This window comes from Aquarana catesbeiana, linkage group LG11 (genome assembly GCF_042186555.1).
Source record: "Aquarana catesbeiana isolate 2022-GZ linkage group LG11, ASM4218655v1, whole genome shotgun sequence".
Taxonomy (NCBI): Eukaryota; Metazoa; Chordata; class Amphibia; order Anura; family Ranidae; genus Aquarana; species Aquarana catesbeiana.
The window spans coordinates 206,696,121-206,715,648 of NC_133334.1; the positions used below are offsets into that span (position 1 = coordinate 206,696,121).

General features: G+C 44.5%; 1 protein-coding gene across 1 annotated transcript in view; it reads left to right on the forward strand.

Annotated features, from left to right (window-relative positions):
- Positions 1 to 19,528, forward strand: part of LOC141111731 (transmembrane protein 272-like) — a 43,772-nt gene that overhangs the window by 10,569 nt on the left and 13,675 nt on the right. The gene's annotated exons all lie outside the window — the stretch shown is intronic.

The window sequence follows — 19,528 nt, forward strand, 5'->3', positions numbered from 1 at the left end:
CTTTGGCAATATAGGTCTGTTTTGCTTTTATAGAGGAGTTGACCCGATTATGGCTTACAGCTAGTGAAAACACAAAATTCAGTATCTCAGAAAACCAGAATATTACATAACGCCAATAAAAAAAAAAAAGATTTTTAATACAGAAATGTTGGCTTACTTAAAAGTATGTCCATGTACAGTATAGAATGCACTCAATACTTGGTCAGGGCTTCTTTTGCTTGAATTACTGCATCAATGTGGCATGGCATGGAGGCGTTCAGCCTGTGGCATTGCTGAGGTGTTACAGTATATAAGCCCAGGTTGCTTTAATAGCAGCCTTCAGCTTATCTGCATTGTTAGGTCTGGTGTCTCATCTTCCTCTTGACAATAACCCACAGATTCTCTATAGGGTTTAGGTCAGGCGAGTCTGCTGGCCTATAAGGCACAGTGATGCCATGATCATGAAAGCAGGCATTGGTACTTTAACAGTGCCCACCAATGCTGCCAATCAGTGCCACCTACCAGTGCCTTCTCATCAGTGGAGCCTATCAGTGCCACCCATAAATGGCTTTTGCTATTTATTTTTCAAGTGCTGGTGAGTGCCACCTAGCAGTGCCTCCTTATCAGTACCACCTATCATTGCCCATCAGTGCCGCCTATCAGTGCTTCCTCATCAGTGCCCATCAGTGCAGCTTGATCAGCGTACATCGGTGAAAGAGAAAAATGACTTGTTTTATAGCAAACTATGAAAAGGGTTTTTTTTTTTTTTTTTTCCAATTTTCATTTTTGGTCTTTTTTTGGTTTTTATTTAGCAAAAAATAAAAACCCAGCGGTGATTAAATGCCACGAAAAGAAAGCTCTATTTGTGTGAAAAAAAGATAGAAATTTCTTAATTTGGGTACAGTGTTACATGACTGCGCAATTGTGATTCAAAGTGTGACAGAGCTAAGAGCTGAAAATTGGCCTGGGCAAGAAGGGGGTAAAAGAAGTGCCCAGTAGGCAAGTGGTTAAATGGGGGCACCCTGGAGGAGCAGAACATAAGGCAATCGACAGGAGGATGTAAGGGGGCGCTCTGAAGGTACTAACTCCTCCAGAGTGCCCCTTAGTGCTTCTAAAGTGCCCCCTTATTTCCTCCAGAGTGCCCCCTCCTTTCCTTTACTGCTGGCAGCAGCTGCAGGTATTTGTGTTTTTTCTATGCTTCAGTTCATGAAAAGGCAGGAGCCTCTGTCTTCTGTTTATTCATTTGCAGTGCAGCTAAGGCTACAGAGAGGGGGACTGTGGATGTGTCCTCAGTTCCTTCCTGTCTCAAAAATTAGACTTCGGGGGTCTATTTAGACCCCTGATACTTCATCAAAGTGCCCCCCAACAGCATGCGAAAATGTTAAAAAAACATTAAAATTAATTGAACATTAGAATTAAAAAAATTGTAAAAAAAAAAACTGTAGAAAATCTGACTAAAATTTCTAATTAGATTAAAAAGCCACACTAAATACGCAGCATAATTTAGCCACACACACTGAGTGCCACAGCACGCTATGCACACCGCAGGTCACATTAATGTTGCGTCATAAAGATGGCTGCTGCGTGGTGGCCATGTTTAACCGCTTCAGATCCGTGCTATAGTTGAATAACGGCTACAGCGCGGACCTACTTTGCCAGGAGGGCGACCATAGATCTCCTCCTCCCGTGCTCGTGTGGCCTGCGCGCTCTGTGAGCAGCAAGTCTGAGACTCGCTGGGTCACAGATCGGAGTAAGGGGTTGATCCCGACCCCTTACCACGTGATCAGCTGTCAGACAATGACAGCTGATCATGTGATGTAAACGGAGCTGGTAATCGGCTATTTTTCCTCCTCCACACTGATACCAATCAAAGGTGACTGTCAGAGGGACATCGGTCCCGATCAAGGAGAGCAGCCGCCAGCTCATCTGTGCCACCTGCCAGTGCCACCTACCAGAGACCACCAGCGCCACCTCGGTGACAACCGTGCCACCTATCAATGTCACCAATCAGTGCCTCATCAACAGTGCTGCCCAGTGCCACCTATCAGTGCCATCTATCAGTGGTAGCTACCAGTAACCCCTATCAGTGGCCATCAGGGCCATCTTATCAGTGCCCACCAGTGCCGCCTCATCAGCGCATTTCAATGAAGTAGAAAAATTACTTGTTTGCAAAATTTTATAACAAACTATGAAACATGATTTTTATTTTTCAAAATTTTCTGGCTTTTTTTGTTTAGCAAAAAACAAAAACCCCAGCTGTGATTAAATGCCACCAAAAGAAAGCTCTATTTGTGTGAAAAAAGAGAAATAATTCATTTGGGTACAATGTTGCATGAAAGCGCAATTGTCATTCAAAGAGTGACAGCGCTGAAAATTGGTCTGGGCTGGAGGGGAGTTTAAGTGCCCAGTAAGCAAGTGGTTAAACCTGGGGGCCCCACAATCTCCTATTGCCCAGGGGCCCCATGAGTTGTCAGTCTGCCTCTGACAGTGAACCAACACCAGCAAATGACAAGGCTCCCCAAATCATCACGGACTGTGGAAACTTTACACTGGACCTCATGGAACTTGGATTCTGTGCATCTCCACTCTTCCTCCAGACTCTGGTACCTTGATTTCCAAATTAAATGCAAAATGTACTTTCAATTGAAAAGAAGGCTTTGGACAACTGTGCGACAGTCCAGTCCTTTTTCTCCTTAGCCTAGGTAAGATGCTTCTGATGCTGTCTTTGGTTCAGGAGTGGCTTGACACAAGGAATGCGACAGTTGTAGCCCATGTCCTGGATATGCCTGTGGTGGCTCTTGAAGCATTGACACCAGCCGTTGTCCACCCCTTCTGATTCTCCCCCCAAATTCTTAAATGGCCTTTGCTTCACAAGCCTCTTAAGGCTGCAGTTATCCCTGTTGCTTGTGCGCTTTTTATTTTTTTTACCACTTTTTTTTTTCCTTCCAACCTCAACTTTCCACTAATATGCTTGGATACAGCACTCTTTGAACAGCAAGCTTCTTAGCAATGACCTTTGACTTGCCCTTCTTGTGGGGGTGTCAATGACTGTCTTCTGGACAAATGTCATGTAGAGATGGGCTTGATGTTCGAGTCGAACTTAATTTTGACTTGAACATCAGCTGTTCGTAGAACAAACAAACATATGGGGCGCTCGCGGGATGTTCCACCGCTGTGGAGCACCCCATAATGCACTGTGAGATCTCAGTGCATTGAAGGCTGCTGATTGGCCAAAGCATGCACCTGACCAGTATGCTTTGGCCAATCACAGCGATGTGCTGAGAGCCATGATTGGCCAAAGGCAGGGTGCCTTTGGCCAATCATGGCTCAGGGGCTAAGTCCACGCCCCACACTTTGTAAGACTGCTTACACGGCAACCGTGTATAGTGTGAATTAAGAGAGAGATTAGGCAAGGTCTTTAAGGAGGAGCGTGGCCTGAGGAGCTATGGAGTAGGACGCTTGGAAAGAGAGCTCCGTTTGCAGAAAATCCTATAACTGACATCCTGCTCCAATCCTAACAATCCTGTCAGGACAAGACACTTCAATAGGCTTGTCCCATCATCTGTGTGGCCCTGGGTGCTGCCTGGCCATCTGGAGCGCTGCTCGAGGCCGCGGAGACCGGATCGTCCCGCCCTGGGCCCTGCCTGTAGGAAAGTCCCCGGCTTCGGCCTAGTGCTTGGAGCGGCGGCCATCTTGCTCCACCCGGCGGCGGCTCCTGCTCATCCCCCGGATATACAAGGCTCCCCAGAGACGGATCTTTGCCTGCCTCGGCCCCCGGACTGCCTGTGGCCCCCAGCGCTGAACCTCTGCACCCTGAAACAGCTCCTAGGACGGCCCGGGGCTCCGGCCTGGTCCTCGGAACGGCGGCCATCTTGCTCCACCCGGCGGCGGCTCCTGCTTATCCCCCGGACATACAAGGCTCCCCAGAGACAGATCTTTGCCTGCCTCGGCCCCCGGACTGCCCGTGGCCCCCAGCGCTGAACCTCTGCACCCTGAAACAGCTCCTGGGACGGCCCGGGGCTCCGGCCTGGTCCTCGGAACGGCGGCCATCTTGCTGCACCCAGCAACAGCCCTACAGGTCCTCCTGACTTGCCGGGCCCCCCAAAAGACTAATTTCTGCGTGCATGGGCCTCCGGATCTCCTCTAGGGGCACAGCACCTGAGGAGAGGCCTGACAGGTGAGGGAGTGAGATACAGAAAGAGCAAACTTCCAGCACACAAACTCCTGATAGAGGTCCTGAGGAACGATACACCAAAGTAATTCATCACAAGGGCTCCCCTTCTGTCCTGGGACCGCAGAGGACTATGTCACCGCCAAAGCGGAACACTGGGACGACAGACAAGCTCGCTCAATTTCGCCGCCTGGAGAAAGACATGCAGCAGGAGGGCAGCGCAGACACGTGTACGGGCCCCGCTCCTCAGACGTCAGACACCGCCAAAGTGCTGGACGCTATAGCCGCCTTGCAAGGTACTCTGACTGCGAAGATAGACAAAGTAAAAATCGATATATCCCTGATGAGACAGGACTTCTCAAAACTGAAAGACAGGGTCACGGAGGCAGAAACCAGAATCAGCAACGCGGAAGATGCCCTGCACCCCATGAGACATACTACAGAGGAGATGCAGAGACAAATACAGCAACTTCATGCCCATCAAGATGACATGGAGAACCGCCTTAGACGCTGTAACCTCCCCTTCATAGGGCTGCCGGAGAAAGAGGAAGGCGCGGACCCGGCAACCTATCTAGAAACGCTCCTGCTCAAAACGTATGGCCGGGAAGCCTTTTCAGTAATGTTCGCGGTGGAGAGGGCGCACCGCATACCTGCGCGGCCACCACCACCTGGAGCGCCTCCCCGCACATTCATCGCCAAATTTCTAAATTTTCGGGACCGAGACAAAATCCTTAAACTCACCCGGGAGAGAGGAAACATACAGATCGGGAACAGCCAGATAGCAGTATTTCCGGATTTTTCCAGCGAGGTGCAAAGGAAGAGAGCACAATATCAAGAGGTGAAGCGCCGATTGAGGACCCTCCATCTCAAGTATGCGATGTTATTCCCTGCCCGGCTGCGGGTGGAGGAAGACGGAAGAGTACAGTTCTTTGACGACCCGGCGGCAGCGACAGCATGGCTGGATCGTAGAGACAGACCTGCTTAATCTGTTTAAGTTCATACAACCACAGTGAGTACTTTCTGACTTTGCACAAAATCCTACAATACAAATGTCACAGAGATTTTTTAGAAGGGAACCAGAATCTAGTTTAGGGATATAAAGAACGGGGACATACACAGCTTGTACACAAGAGAAGTGGATAAGGATAAGAGAGCTAACTCCTGTATAATTCTGACATGGAACAAGCGGGATCATACAATAAAGTTGCGCGGGTTACCGGTTGCGCCCTTACATTCTGAGAAGAGTGGGGACAGTCTACAGTGATATGCTCTGCAAGACTCCTAAATGACAGGGATGAACTGTACTACAACATCCTAGAATATGGGTCATAATTTGACCAGTTGCATGAAGGAAAAGTGCAAAGGGAGCTCACTGACTGAAATGTGTGGTAGTCCTGACTATAACTGCTCCACGAGCGACAGGAAAACAGTCGCCCCCTTAACAAAGTTGTTTCAGCATAAAAGGACAACACATCTATTGCTATTAAGAAATGTGCCTCCAGCGGAGTGTAACCGCTGGATGATATGTTATATGCTGACAGTTTGGGTAAATATGCTCACATCAGGTTGGGGAGATGTGCAGCTGGGAGGGATGGGAACAGTTAAAAGGATAAGTTTTGTGTTTTACTTTGGGAATATAAGTATTGATGTGACTTTGATACGGCTAGACAGACAATATGCATTCAACGTTAGGATAGGTATTAGCAGACTGGCACTGTGGAAAGGGCAGACTAAGGAGGCACCACTGTCTTGGAATCTCACTAGATGGCAGCCACACTATTATAATCAGAAACCAATATGGCCGGTGTAAAGTTTTTGACGTGGAACGTACGCGGTATGCGGAATAAGGTAAAACGAACCGCAGCTCTAACATTTCTAAAATCACAGAAAGCAGATATCATAGCTTTAATAGAAACACATATCACAGGCCAGATGCAGGTAGCCTTAAAAAAACCGTGGATAGGATGGTTATACCACAGCACGCATACCAATCAATCAAGGGGGGTATCGATACTGGTCGCCAAAAGAGTGCCCTTTGAACTAATTACTCTAGAGTCAGATAGATTAGGAAGATATATCTTCCTGCATGCCACCATAGGAGGCAACTCTTTATTGATTCTGGCATGTTATATCCCCCCCCCCTTTTTCGATCGAGATAGTACTCAAGGGACTGGCATTCATGGCACAACACCCATCAGTTCCTGCTATATGGATGGGCGACTTTAACCAAACCATGAATCCAAATTTGGACAGACCAGGCCTGGGAGATACATCCAGGACTGTGCCTCACCAAACCAGACTATGCAGACTATTCACAGAATTTGCGCTAACAGACGTATGGAGATGGCAAAACCCGACTAAAAAAGCATACACATGTCACTCGGCAGGCTGTGACACGATGTCCAGGATTGATTTTATACTGGTCTCAAATGCATTACTGCCTAAAATAACAGGGTCGGGTATGGCTCCACGAGCACTATCGGACCATTCACCCTGTTGGATAACAACATCTCTATTAAAGGCAATGCCCACTTCTAATTGGAGGCTGAATCCATTCTGGCTGTCGGTCCTGCCTGATCTCGAGAGCATAGGGCAAGAATTACAATATATCCTAAACAACTTAAGATTTACAGATTCAGACACTGCAGTCTGGGACACCTTTTAAAAATCAAGCTAGTAGACTACTTTCACTAAGAATAAACAGATTTAAAAATTCCACCAAACTGCTATTACAGATGACCACTGACAAACTACAGGAATTGGAACAGGTATACGCACAAGAACCCAGTACTGATAATCTCCATAAACTACAAATGCAATCCAGAGCAGTAACCCAAATGCACATAGAGAAGGCCAAACAACAGGTTTTTTTCAAAAAACAAAGAATCTTCGAACACGGGGAGCAAGCAGGTAAATTACTGGCATATTTAGCCCATTTAATTGAAAAACCTCCAGTAGTGGTGACCCTAGCTACCCCACAGGGAGACGAGGTGACCGACCCACAACAGGTAGCAGACATTTTCCTAAACTTCTATAGGAATTTATACAAAACTCAGACAACACAATCCACACACGAAATTAAAAACTACTTACACAGAATTCAGTTCCCTAAACTCACATTAGAACAGGTTAAGCTACTAGACGCCCCCATTGGCCAGGAGGACATATCTGAAGCACTGTCCCAACTAGCTAAATCTAAGGCCCCCGGACTGGACGGCCTGCCACTAGAATTTTACACTGCATTCCCTGATATACTAGTCCCGAATTTGCAAAAATTATACCAACAAATATTTAAATATAAATCACTCCCTCCATCAATGCAAGAAGCACAAATAATAGTTATACCTAAACCAGGAAAAGACCCTAGATATCCCGAGTCCTACCGTCCAATCTCACTACTACAAGTAGACATCAAGATACTGGCCAAAATCCTAGCATCCCGTCTAAATAAAGTTATTCTTTCATTAATTCACCCAGACCAGACCGGTTTTATGCCCGGGAAAAATACGGCCATGAATATAAGACGGTTTCTAAATATTCAAGCACAGCACGATAATCAGGGTACCAGGGTAGTGGTGGCCCTGGACACAGCAAAGGCCTTTGACTCAGTGGAGTGGTCTTTTCTTTGGGAGTGTCTACGAGAATATGGATTTGGTCCCAATTTCATACAGTGGGTACAAATACTCTATCAGTCACCAAAAGCACGGGTCCTCGTTAACGGTTGTATATCGGGACAATTTCCTCTAGAGAGAGGCACACGCCAGGGATGTCCCCTTTCTCCACTGCTATATGCCCTGGCAGCTGAGCCATTGGCCATAGCTATAAGAGCTGACATGGACATAGTGGGACTTAGAATAGGCAACTATATAGAGAAGATCGGACTATACGCAGACGACACAATACTCTATCTAGCCGATCAGGGCCCATCACTACAAGCAGCTTTGGACACTATAGATAAAATGGGAAAACTCTCAGGCCTACGGATAAACTGGGAAAAATCACAGATACTCCCCATAGACCAATTCCCCCCAACCAATATACATCCAGAACTACCATTAGTCAGGGTAAACACTATTAAATATTTAGGGGTACTGGTTACAAGAGACCTACGCGAATACACAACCAACAACATAGAACCATTGTTTGCCATGATAAAAACCAAAACGCAAGCCTGGTCCAAACTACCACTGGGAGTAATGGGGAGGATAAATATCATAAAAATGATTATTTTACCCAAGATCCTATATATGGTATGGCACGCCCCACTATATATACCTATCGGGATTTTCAAGAAAATGGAATCTATTTTGAACACCTTTGTCTGGGGACATCAAAGACATAAGGTAGCTTGGCATGTCCTTAAAAACCCTACAGATATGGGGGGAACAGCTCTGCCAGATCTGCAGGAATATTACATAGCGGCACAGATGTCGCACATGCATCACTACCACAATAACGAAAGACAGCGCTATAGTACACTAGTATCTAGTAGCCCAGACAGTCCTTTATCTACCCCACTTCAAATTATACTACGAGGGGGCCAATTTAATAGGAAAAGTCCAAACTTTAATGATGGGGTACTCAACCATCACCAACGAATATGGGGATTAGCCCTGAAAAAACTTAAAATAGGGTGCATTCACTCTCACACTCCATTATGGGCTAACAACCAGCTAGCGGAGCTTAAAAAAATACCAGACCCTAATCTATGGGCCAGATATGGAATTATTTACCTGCACCAGGTAATGGCAGGTGCTAGGCCTAAAGCATTTCAAACCCTTAAGGAAGAATACTCTATACCACAACAATTAATGTTCAAATACATGCAACTCAGACATGCCCTGCGTTCTCAATTCAGGAACGAAAACTGCATCCTGGAACATCCCCAAATTTTGGACATAGTAATGGGAGCCGATCCACAAAAATTGATATCTAATCTCTACTACTCCATAAGATTACCCAGAATCAAAGAAGTGACGCAAAAAGCCAAAACAAGATGGGAAAGAGACGTAGGTGCAGTTAGTGATTCGGATTGGGAGGAAATTTTAGAAAATGTAAAGGTGGCATTTCCAAAACTGTCTGATAGGCTAACACAGATATACATCATTCATCAAGCGTATCTAACACCTAACATAATAAGGAAGTTTCAACCTACACGCAATATAGCATGTCCTCACTGTCAGGCAGAGATGAGTAGTTTTTTTCACTTAATTTGGGAATGCTCTATTCTTCAATCATACTGGAGTCAAGTGATTAAGTTCTTACACGACCAGATGGGTTCCCCTGTGGTATTAGATCCAAAACTTTGTATATTAGGTCTTCTTCCAGATGTGGACATTGATAAATACCAGGCCATATTTATATCTGAAGTCCTATTCTTGGCCAGAAAAGTAGTTGCCAAGACTTGGATGCAGAACGTAACCCCCACCATAACAAGCTGGAAGAGAGATGTTAACAATTCCCTCCCATACAAGCAGTTGATTTACAAACACAGGGGAAACAGTCAGAAATACTCAAGGATTTGGGATGGTTGGCTGGGAGATGGGGAGACATGTGTATAGTAATGCGTGAAAACAAGTTTATCAATACCTAGCAATTAAAACATACAACCATATAATAGGTAACCTGTTTAGGTCTGTCAGAACCTCACCGAATCACCAACAATTGGTATATCTGTTATGTTATGCCAGCCTTATAAGACTCTACTATATGTTAACGTACCACATGTGATTATGTTTCATGTTTTTATACTTGGACCTCAAATGTGCTGTATTAATTTCTGTCTAACTTCAATAAAGACTATATTTTCCCAGAAAAAAAAAAAAAAGAGAGAGATTAGGCAGGGTAGTTAGTGGATTGAGCGTGCAGTCGGAGTAGTATATATAATACAGTGCCGAGTATATAGCGCAGTTAGTGTAGTATCTATAATACAGTGGCGTGTATATAGTTCAGTCAGTGTAGCATGTATAGTGCAGTCAGTGTAGTATATATAATACAGTGCCGCTTATAGTGTGTGTGTGTGTGTGTGTGTATATAATATAGTGCAGTCAGTGTAGTGTATATCAGTGGTTTTTAACCCTGTCCTCAAGTACCCCTAACAAGCCATGTTTGCAGGTTTTCCTTTATCTTGCACAGGTGCTTTAAATCAGAGTCAATGGCTTGGTATTTTGCACAGCGAAATTCCCAAAACATGGCCTGTTGGGGGTTACTTGAGGACAGGGTTGAGAACCACTAATGTATATAATGCAGTGCAGAGTATATAATACAATATATTAAAATGGTTAAGGGGAACCCTATGACAGAATTAAGAAAAAAATGTGTGGGCCCACCCCCAAACCATACCAGGCCCTTTGGGTCTGGCAAGGATTTTAGGGGGTACTCCACGCCAACATTTATAAAAAAAAAAAAAAAAAAAAAAAAAAAGCGTCGCCCCTCCCAATCAATCATACCAGACCCTTATCCAAGCATCGAGTCTGGCAGGCCAAGAAAGGGGGTGGACGAGCGAGCACCCTTCCTCCTAAACCATACCAGGCCGCTAGCCCTTAACTTGGTGAGGGTGCTTTGGGGTGCCCCCCAAAGCACCTTGTTCCCATGTTGATGGGGACAAGGGCCTCTTCCAGACAACCCTGGCCCGTGGTTGTCGGAGTCTGCGGGTGGCTTATTGAAATCTGGAATCTCCCTTTAACAAGGGAGCCCCCCTATGTGAATGGGTATCAGGTACCCATTCACATGGAGGGGGGGCCCCATTCATCAAAAAAGTTTCAAAGTAAAAAAACACAAGACAGTTTTTAATAAGTCCTTTATTAACCACTTGCCGCCCACCATATAGCAAAATGACAGCGCCAAAGTGGTTTCAATATCCTGACCGGACGTCATATGACGTGATCAGGATATTAAGCCGCTGCGCGCCCCCGGGGGCGCGTATTGCGGCGATCGTTGTTATGGTGTGTCAGTCTGACACACCGCAACTCCGATCTAGGTAAAGAGTCTCTGATGGCGGCTCTTTACCAAGTGATCAGCCGTGTCCAATCACGGCTGATCACGATGTAAATAGGAAGAGCCGGTGATCGGCTTTTCCTCACTCGTGTCTGACAGACGCGAGTACAGGACAGCTGATCGGCTGCTCTTCTGACGGGGGGGGTCTGTGCTGATTGTTTATCAGCACAGCCCCCCCTTGGATCCCGCCCAGGACCACCAGGATGGCCACCACACTGGACTACCAGGTATGCCCCCTAGACCCCCAGGGAAATACCAGTATGTGCCCAGGCAGCTGCCAATCAGTGCCCACTCCAATGCCTACCACTATCAGTGCCGCCTATCAGTGTCACCCATCAGTGCCACCCGTGAGTGCCCGTCAGTGCCGCCTATCATTGCCCATCAGTGCCGCCTACCAGTGCCCATCGTCAGTGCCCACTCATTGGTGCCACTGTATCAGTGCACATCAGTGAAAGAGAAAACTTACTTATTTACAATTTTTTTTTACGGAAACAAAAGCAAAACTTTTTTATTTATTTTTTTTTTCGAAATTTTCGGCCTTTTTTTATTTGTTTAGCAAAAAATAAAAACCGCAGAGGTGATCAAATACCACCAAAAGAGAGCTCTATTTGTGGGTACAAAATGATAAAAATTTAGTTTGGGTACAGTGTAGAATGACCGCGCAATTGTCATTCAAACTGTGACAGCGCTGAAAGCTGAAAATTGGTCTGGGCAGGAAGGTGTACAAGTGCCCTGTATTGAAGTGGTTAAAGGAAAAAAGTGTCCCGCGATGTAAATCCACCGTCCATCACGCTGATCGACGGATCAAAAAATTGTCAAAAATGCAAAACGCTCCTCCATGGCAGGCCTACTGCCGACTGCTGTCTCTTTACTTTGACAGCTCTTATATAGGCAAGGACAGGGCCACCAGGTGACTTAACTGGGTGACCCCGCGCCCTTCTGACATTACGTTTACATTGCTGGACACTTTTTTCCTTTCTTAATAAAGGACTTGTCAAAAACTGTCTCTTGTGGTTTTTACTTTCTGACATATTATTTTTTTTTTTTTTTTTTTTTTTTTTGTGAATAGGTAGAGGTACAATGTACCTGATACCCATTCACATGGGGGGTGGGTTCTGGGGGCCCCCTTGTTAAAGAGGACTTGCAGACCCCGACAACCACCAGCCAGGGTTGTCGGTAAGAGGCCCTTGTCTTAATCAACATGCACCCAACTCCCCATGTTAAGGGCATGTGGCCTGGTACAGTTCAGGTTTTCCTAACCTGCCAGGCTGCATGCTCGAATAAGGGTCTTTTATGGATTTTTTGGGGGGGGGCCCCACACTTATTATTTTTAGTTTTAGCGTGGAGTTCCTCTTAAAATCCATATGGACTGGGGGGGGACCCCACATTTTCCTTTTTTTTTTTTTTTTTTTCTATCTAGCCAGGAGTCGGCAATGCATTATAGCCGCAAGCAAGTTTACATTTTTTTTTTTCCTTTAGAAACAGCATTATTTGTGCGGCATGTTCTGTACATCGCACAGATGTGCCACTTTACAGGCAGACTACAAGGACCCCTCAGGCACAATATTTATTTAAAGGAATATTTCATTTTTTGTTTCACTATAAGCATCATTAAAATCACTACTTCTTTAAAAACTATTGTTTTAAAACTTTTTTTGCATTGATACATGTCCCCCAGGACAGTACACAGGCCCCCATACACTTTTTCATTGCAATAACTTGCATATAAGATTTAAGACTTTTGATTTTTCACGTTCGTGTCCCATAGACGTAAACCACCTCAATACAGGGCACTTTCACCCACTTCCTGCCCAGGCCATTTTGCAGCTTTCAGCGCTGTCACACTTGAATGACAATTGCCCGGTCATGCAACACTGTACCCAAATTAATTTTTTTTTTTTTTTTTTTTTTTAGCTTTTTCTTCACACAAATAGAGCTTTCTTTTGGTGGTATTTAATCACTGGTGGGATTTTTATTTTCTATTAAAAAGAAGAAAAAAGGGCCGAAAATTTTTGAAAAGGTGTGTGTTTTGGTTTTGTGTGTTGTTTTTTTTTTTTTTTTTTTTTTTGTTTTCTATCCAGTAAATTTTGAAAATAAGTAATTTTTTTTCTCCTACACTGATGTGCACTGATGAGGTGGCGCTTTTTGGGCACTGATGGGCAGTACAGATGGGCACTGATGGGAGGCACTGATGTGCATTGGTGGGAAGCACTAATGAGCATGCACTGACTGGCATCACTTATAGGCACTGATTTGGTGGCACTAATGGGCACTGATGGGGCTTTTCTGTAATCAGGGCACTGATGAACAGTGCCCCGATTACCTGCCCAGGTCTCCCCTGTGAGGAGATGTCACTGATCAGCACTCCTCACCACACACTCTGTCAGTGTGAGGCGAGAAGAGGTGATTCACAGCACTTCCGAATTCACATGTGACCAGCTGTAATTGGACACAGCTAATCACACGGTTAGCAACATGGCGCAGCCACGATCGCCATGCTGCGCACCCCTGCACCTGTTCTGGGACGCCATCATATGATGTCCACCCAGAACGAGAGCTGCACCATCACTCCGTCATTTGACGTGGGGGGGGGGGCAGTGGCAAGTGGTTAATGGGGTTCGCATGTTGGCTAGAACTTTTTGCCTGTTCAAGGTGTTCTGGTGCAAACCAAACCGGGGAGTGATCGACCCATCCCTAATGTTAAGTCAGCAGTCTTCCCCGTGATTGTGTAACCTACTGAACCAGACTGAGAGAACATTTTAAAGGTTTAGGAAACCTTTTACAGGTGTTTTAAGTTAATTAGCTGATTAGAGTGTGATACCATGAGTCTAAAATTGAACTTTTCACAATATTCATATTTTCGGAGATACTGTGTTTCTCTAAAAATAAGACCTACCACGAAAATAAGATCATCTCAATTTTCTAGGATGGCTGCAATATAAGCCCTACCCTGAAATTAAGCCCTAGTTAAAGTCCTTGTAAAATCATGTACTCCATGCTGTAAAATGATTATATAATGTCCAGTTTGTGTCTTTATGTAACATTATTGTAGAAAATACCTTATTTACAGTGCCGCTGGAGCTCTCCTCTTGTCCTCCCTGCTGATGTCAGTGGGTGCTTGGAGCAGGGCTGACCTCAGTGGGGATCTCGGCGTCTCCCTCAGCAGTGCTCGGAGTGGGGAAGAAACGCTCCGGCGGGTCATGTGAGCGACCAGCCGCGATGTATAAGGTAGTTTCTACAATGCTACATAAAGGTACACACTGGACATTATATAATCCATTGACAGAGTGGATTACATGATTTTACAAGGACTTTAACCAGTTATAGACTGCCCGCCGCAGTTGTACTGTGCAGGTTGGCTCCCCTGCACAAATCACCACCATTGTATGTCTGGCGCGTTCATGGCGATTTTGTGGGCGTGCCCGCGCACCCATTCGTGAGCGGGGGAGCCAACCAGTGGGTCCAGCTGACTCTGTCTGACAGCCACACGCGATCACTCCAGAAACAGGCAGAACGGGGATCTGTCAGTGTAAACAAACAGATCCCTGTTCTGTCAGGGGAGGAGAGAGAAACAATAAAATAAAGACTCTGCGCTTACTCCACTCAATAGCAGCTCACACAAAAAAGGAAATTTGTGAAGGGAACAAGTGCATATATAGTGTAGCGCTAATTGTGTCCAATGGATATATAGTTGTAATATTGCATACACCGAAAACATAAAAACAAATAAATACATATATCTCAAACTTTACACAGCACTTAGTGTAAAACACCCTAACAATCTCCAAATGTCGAATGTGAAAGAAGTTTAAAAAAGGTTTCATAGTCCCATGTTATAAGTACAGTGATTCTGTTCACCACGTGGATAGCTGGTAAAAAACATACAAATATGGTGGATCCCCATACGTAGAAGCAGTGTAGGCTTACCAGAAGGGTTGGACTCCTACAAACGTATGTTCAATGAGTCAGTAAGGCTTGTATTACCAACAGGCAATAAAGAAGGGTCTTTGAGCCAGACGGTGATGAGATCCAAATTGCATCGAGGACTTTAAAGGGACTCTTCTAAATGTAGCTTGGTGGAACGTCCAGGTGGAAGGCCCAACACCTGGGACTCAGGTTACTCCAGCCCGGGACTGTCTCGTCCTCTTCCTCGCACCCACACGTCGTTCTCCGCTCCGAGGAGATTTTTTATATATATATATATATATATCTCTATATATATATATATATCTCTATATTGGGTGATATCAGTTTTTACCGTCAGTCAGGGTCTGCGTCGGCCCAGGCAGTATCAGACTAGTGCAGGCACCATACACCTCCCTTAGTAGTATAGTGTCTGAAGGGATCGCTAACTTTGATCTGATCAGCACTATATTGGCATCCCCAATAGTTTAGAGTTGCCAAAAATGCAGCGTTAGCGGAATCAGCCCAGATATGTGTTTAGCCCCTCCGCCCAGCCCACCCAAGTGCAGTATCAATTGATCACTGTCACTTACATAAACACAACACACAACTGCAGCGTTCGCAGAGTCAGGCATGATCCCTGCGAACGCTAACATTTTTTTTTTTTGGTAGCGTTTTAATCAGTCGCTGACAGTCAGTGTACCAGTGAATTTAGAGAACAAAATGTCAAATCGAAGGTACAGTAGTGAAGAGGCCTACACGTTTCTGAGCATGACACATAGTGAAGAGGAAGTCACCCATCTGTCAGATTCAGGCTCAGAATACGATCCTGTAGACTGCAGTGGCACCCTGACAGATAGCTCTGATGATGGAGTTGTGGTCCATGCCAAGGTCAGGCATACCCAACCTCTTTCTTCTTCTGCTGTTGTTGAGGTGCAAGAACTGCAGGGCTCTCGTATGGAGCAGAGAGCCAGTACTAGTGCCGCTCATGCTTCTGGTGAACTGGCAAACACCAGCGGCCTAGTACACCCTGGTGGTAGTGAAACCAGCACTGCAGTATCACGTGGTGACGTTGCGAGCCCCATAAGTGCAGTTCAAGCTGGTGAGGTGGCTAGCACAACTAGTGTCCCGCAGCCACCAAGAAGACAAACACAGGCCCGTGGAGCCCATAATGCCCTTTCTGCTGTATTTGCCAATCCTAATTGGGAGCCCACCACTTCTGCAGCAACCATACTAACCCCCCCCCCCACCCCCATTCACTGGCCAACCCGGAATTCAGGTGGAAACAGTTGATTTTACGTCACTTGATTTTTATTCACTGTTTTTCATCAAAGATCTCTATAGATCTATTGTGGACCAAAGCAATTTGTATGCTGGTCAATTCATCGCTGCCAATCCCCATTTGACCCTTGACAGAGAATGAAAACCTATTACGGATTCCAAATTTAAGACCTTTCTGGACCTATCCCTTCTCATGGGCATAACTAAAAAGAATGAGTTGCGGTCATATTGGTCACTGATCCAATTCACCATATGCCCATGTTTTCTGCCTCCATGGCCAGGGCACGATATCAGCAGATCTTGCAGTTCATGCACTTCAATGATAATGAATTCTGTCATCCTCGGGGTGACCCTGGATACGATCGGCTCTTCAAAATTCAGCCCCTCATAAACCACTTCAACCAACAGTTTGCAGCCTTGTTTATTCCCGATCAAGTTGTCTGCATTGACGAGTCTCTGATTACATTTTCTGGCCGCTTCTTTCAAACCGTATCTTCCCTGCAAGCGTGCCAGATATGGGGTCAAGATGTATAAGCTCTGTGACAGGGCCACAGGCTATACATATAGTTTTAGAGTGGTTTAGAAGAGATAGTTACGTAGAGCTGGAGAACTGCCCAGACTACATAGCGAGTGCTGATAAGATTGTGTGGTACTTGGTGTCATCCTTATTCGTAAAGGGTTGCCACTTGTATATGGACAATTATTACACGAGCGTGCCACTTTTTAGTCACTTGTTTGATCACTCTAATCACCGGGGCTTACCCCAGTGGCTTGTCGATTCCCGTCTTGGTCTGGGTGACTGTCTGCTTGAAGTGTAGTAATTTGCTCATTCTGAAGTGGAGGGGTAATAAGAATGTTTTTGTTCTGTCCTCCCTTCACGCAGACACGACTGTCCAAATTCCTACTGCGACTGGTGTTGTGGAGAAACCCCTCTCTGTCCACGAATATAACCTTTAATATGGGAGGGGTGGACCTCAACGACCAGTTGTAGGCGCCGTACCTAGTTGCCCATAAGGCCAGATGCTGGTACAAAAAAGTATCTGTATACTTATTCCAATTGGCTCTGCTGAATGCTTATGTACTATACAAAGCATCAAGACGAACTGGATCCTTCCTTAATTTCCAGGAAGAGATCATCACAGCCCTTTTGTTTCCAGATGGTGCTGTGGCCCAACTTCCCAATCCCAATGCAGTAAGCTGGCTGCATGAGAGGCATATAAAAGTGTGTGTGTATGTGTGTGTGTATATGTGTATGAATATATATATTAAATATATATATATATATATATATATATATATATATTTATATTAAATATGTATATATATATATAATTATAATAAATATATATATATATAATTATAATAAATATATATATATATATATATATATATATATATATAATTATAATAAATATATATATAATTAGTGGGGACGGAAAGTATTCAGACCCCCTTAAATTTTTCAAACTTTGTCATGTGACTGTAACAAGTCACATGACACTGAGGAGAGAAAATGGCTAATTGTGCCCAGGACATTTTCACTTAGGGGTGTACAGTGTTGTCACATGAAAAGATATAATAAAATATTTACAAAAATGCGCGAGGTGTATTCAATTTATATACACACATAATATATCTCATACAGTGGGGAAGGAAAGTATTCAGACCCCCTTAAATTTTTCACTCTGTTATATTGCAGCCATTTGCTAAAATCATTTAAGTTCATTTTTTTTTCCTCAATGTACACATAACACCCCATATTGACAGAAAAACACAGAACTGTTAAAATTTTTTCCTTGTCAAAAGAAGTTTATTGAGTATACAATGTTATAAAGATACATAAAGTAAGTTTACAAGGATCTATAAAGTAAGCTCATTGTTTTACAGTAGGGTTTCTATAGGTAAATATAATGAAATTTCAAATAATAAACATTGGGTTTACGTAAACCTAAATTAAAGATATATATATATCATTTCCTTAGTTACTTTTGTAGGTATTTAAATGATTTATACCTACTATACATATTGTTTACAAGTAGAGTGTATATAGGTCAAATAAATTCTGATAATGAGCTTTAATCGTAAGGTGGAGAAAAGGAAAGAAAAAGAAGAAAAAGGGTTGAAAGGTAGAGGTATGGTCCACAAGGTTGTCCCGCTCGTCAGTTTATTATTCTTTTTAGTTCTCTTTGAAGCCTTAGAATGGGTGTCTCTGTAAGTCATTTAATCTGTTACCATGGCAACAGGACAGAGTCATTGAAGTTTGACAGGAACTGTTGTTTTATCCAAGGATGCCAAAGTTTTTCAAATTTTGGAATTTGATTTTGATCGATGGCTACCATCTTAGCATGGGACATTGTATTGTTAAAATTTTTTCAGATTTATTAAAAAAAGAAAAACTTAAATATCAAGGGTCTTAAGTATTCGGACCCTTTGCTCTGTATTTAGTAGAAGCACCATTTTGAACTAATATAGCCATGAGTCTTTTTGGGAAAGATGCAACAAGTTTTCACACCTGGATTTGGGGATCCTCTGCCATTCCTCCTGCAGATCCTCTCCAGTTCTGTCAGGTTGGATGGTAAACGTTGGTGGACAGCCATTTTTAGGTCTCTCCAGAGATGCTCAATTGGGTTTAAGTCAGGGCTCTGGCTGGGCCATTCAAGAACAGTCACGAAGTTGTTGTGAAGCCACTCCTTTGTTATTTTATCTCTGTGCTTAGGGTCATTGTCTTGTTGGAAGGTAAACCTTCGGCCCAGTCTGAGATCCTGAGCACTCTGGAGAAGGTTTTCGTCCAGGATATCCCTGTACTTGGCCGCATTCATCTTTCCCTCGATTGCAACCAGTCGTCCTGTCCCTGCAGCTGAAACCCCCCTCCCACATCATTAAGCTGCCACCACCATGCTTCACTGTTGGGACTGTATTGGACAGGTGATGAGCAGTGCCTGGTTTTCTCCACACATACCGCTTAGAATTAGGGCCAAAAAGTTCTATCTTGGTCTCATCAGACCAAAGAATCTTATTTCTCACCATCTTGGAGTCCTTCAGGTGTTTTTTTTTAGCAAACTCCATGCGGGCTTTCATGTGTCTTGCACTGAGGAGAGGCTTCCGTTGGGCCACTCTTCCATAAAGCCCCGACTGGTGGAGGGCTGCAGTGATGGTTGACTTTCTACAACTTTCTCCCATCTCCCGACTACATTTCTG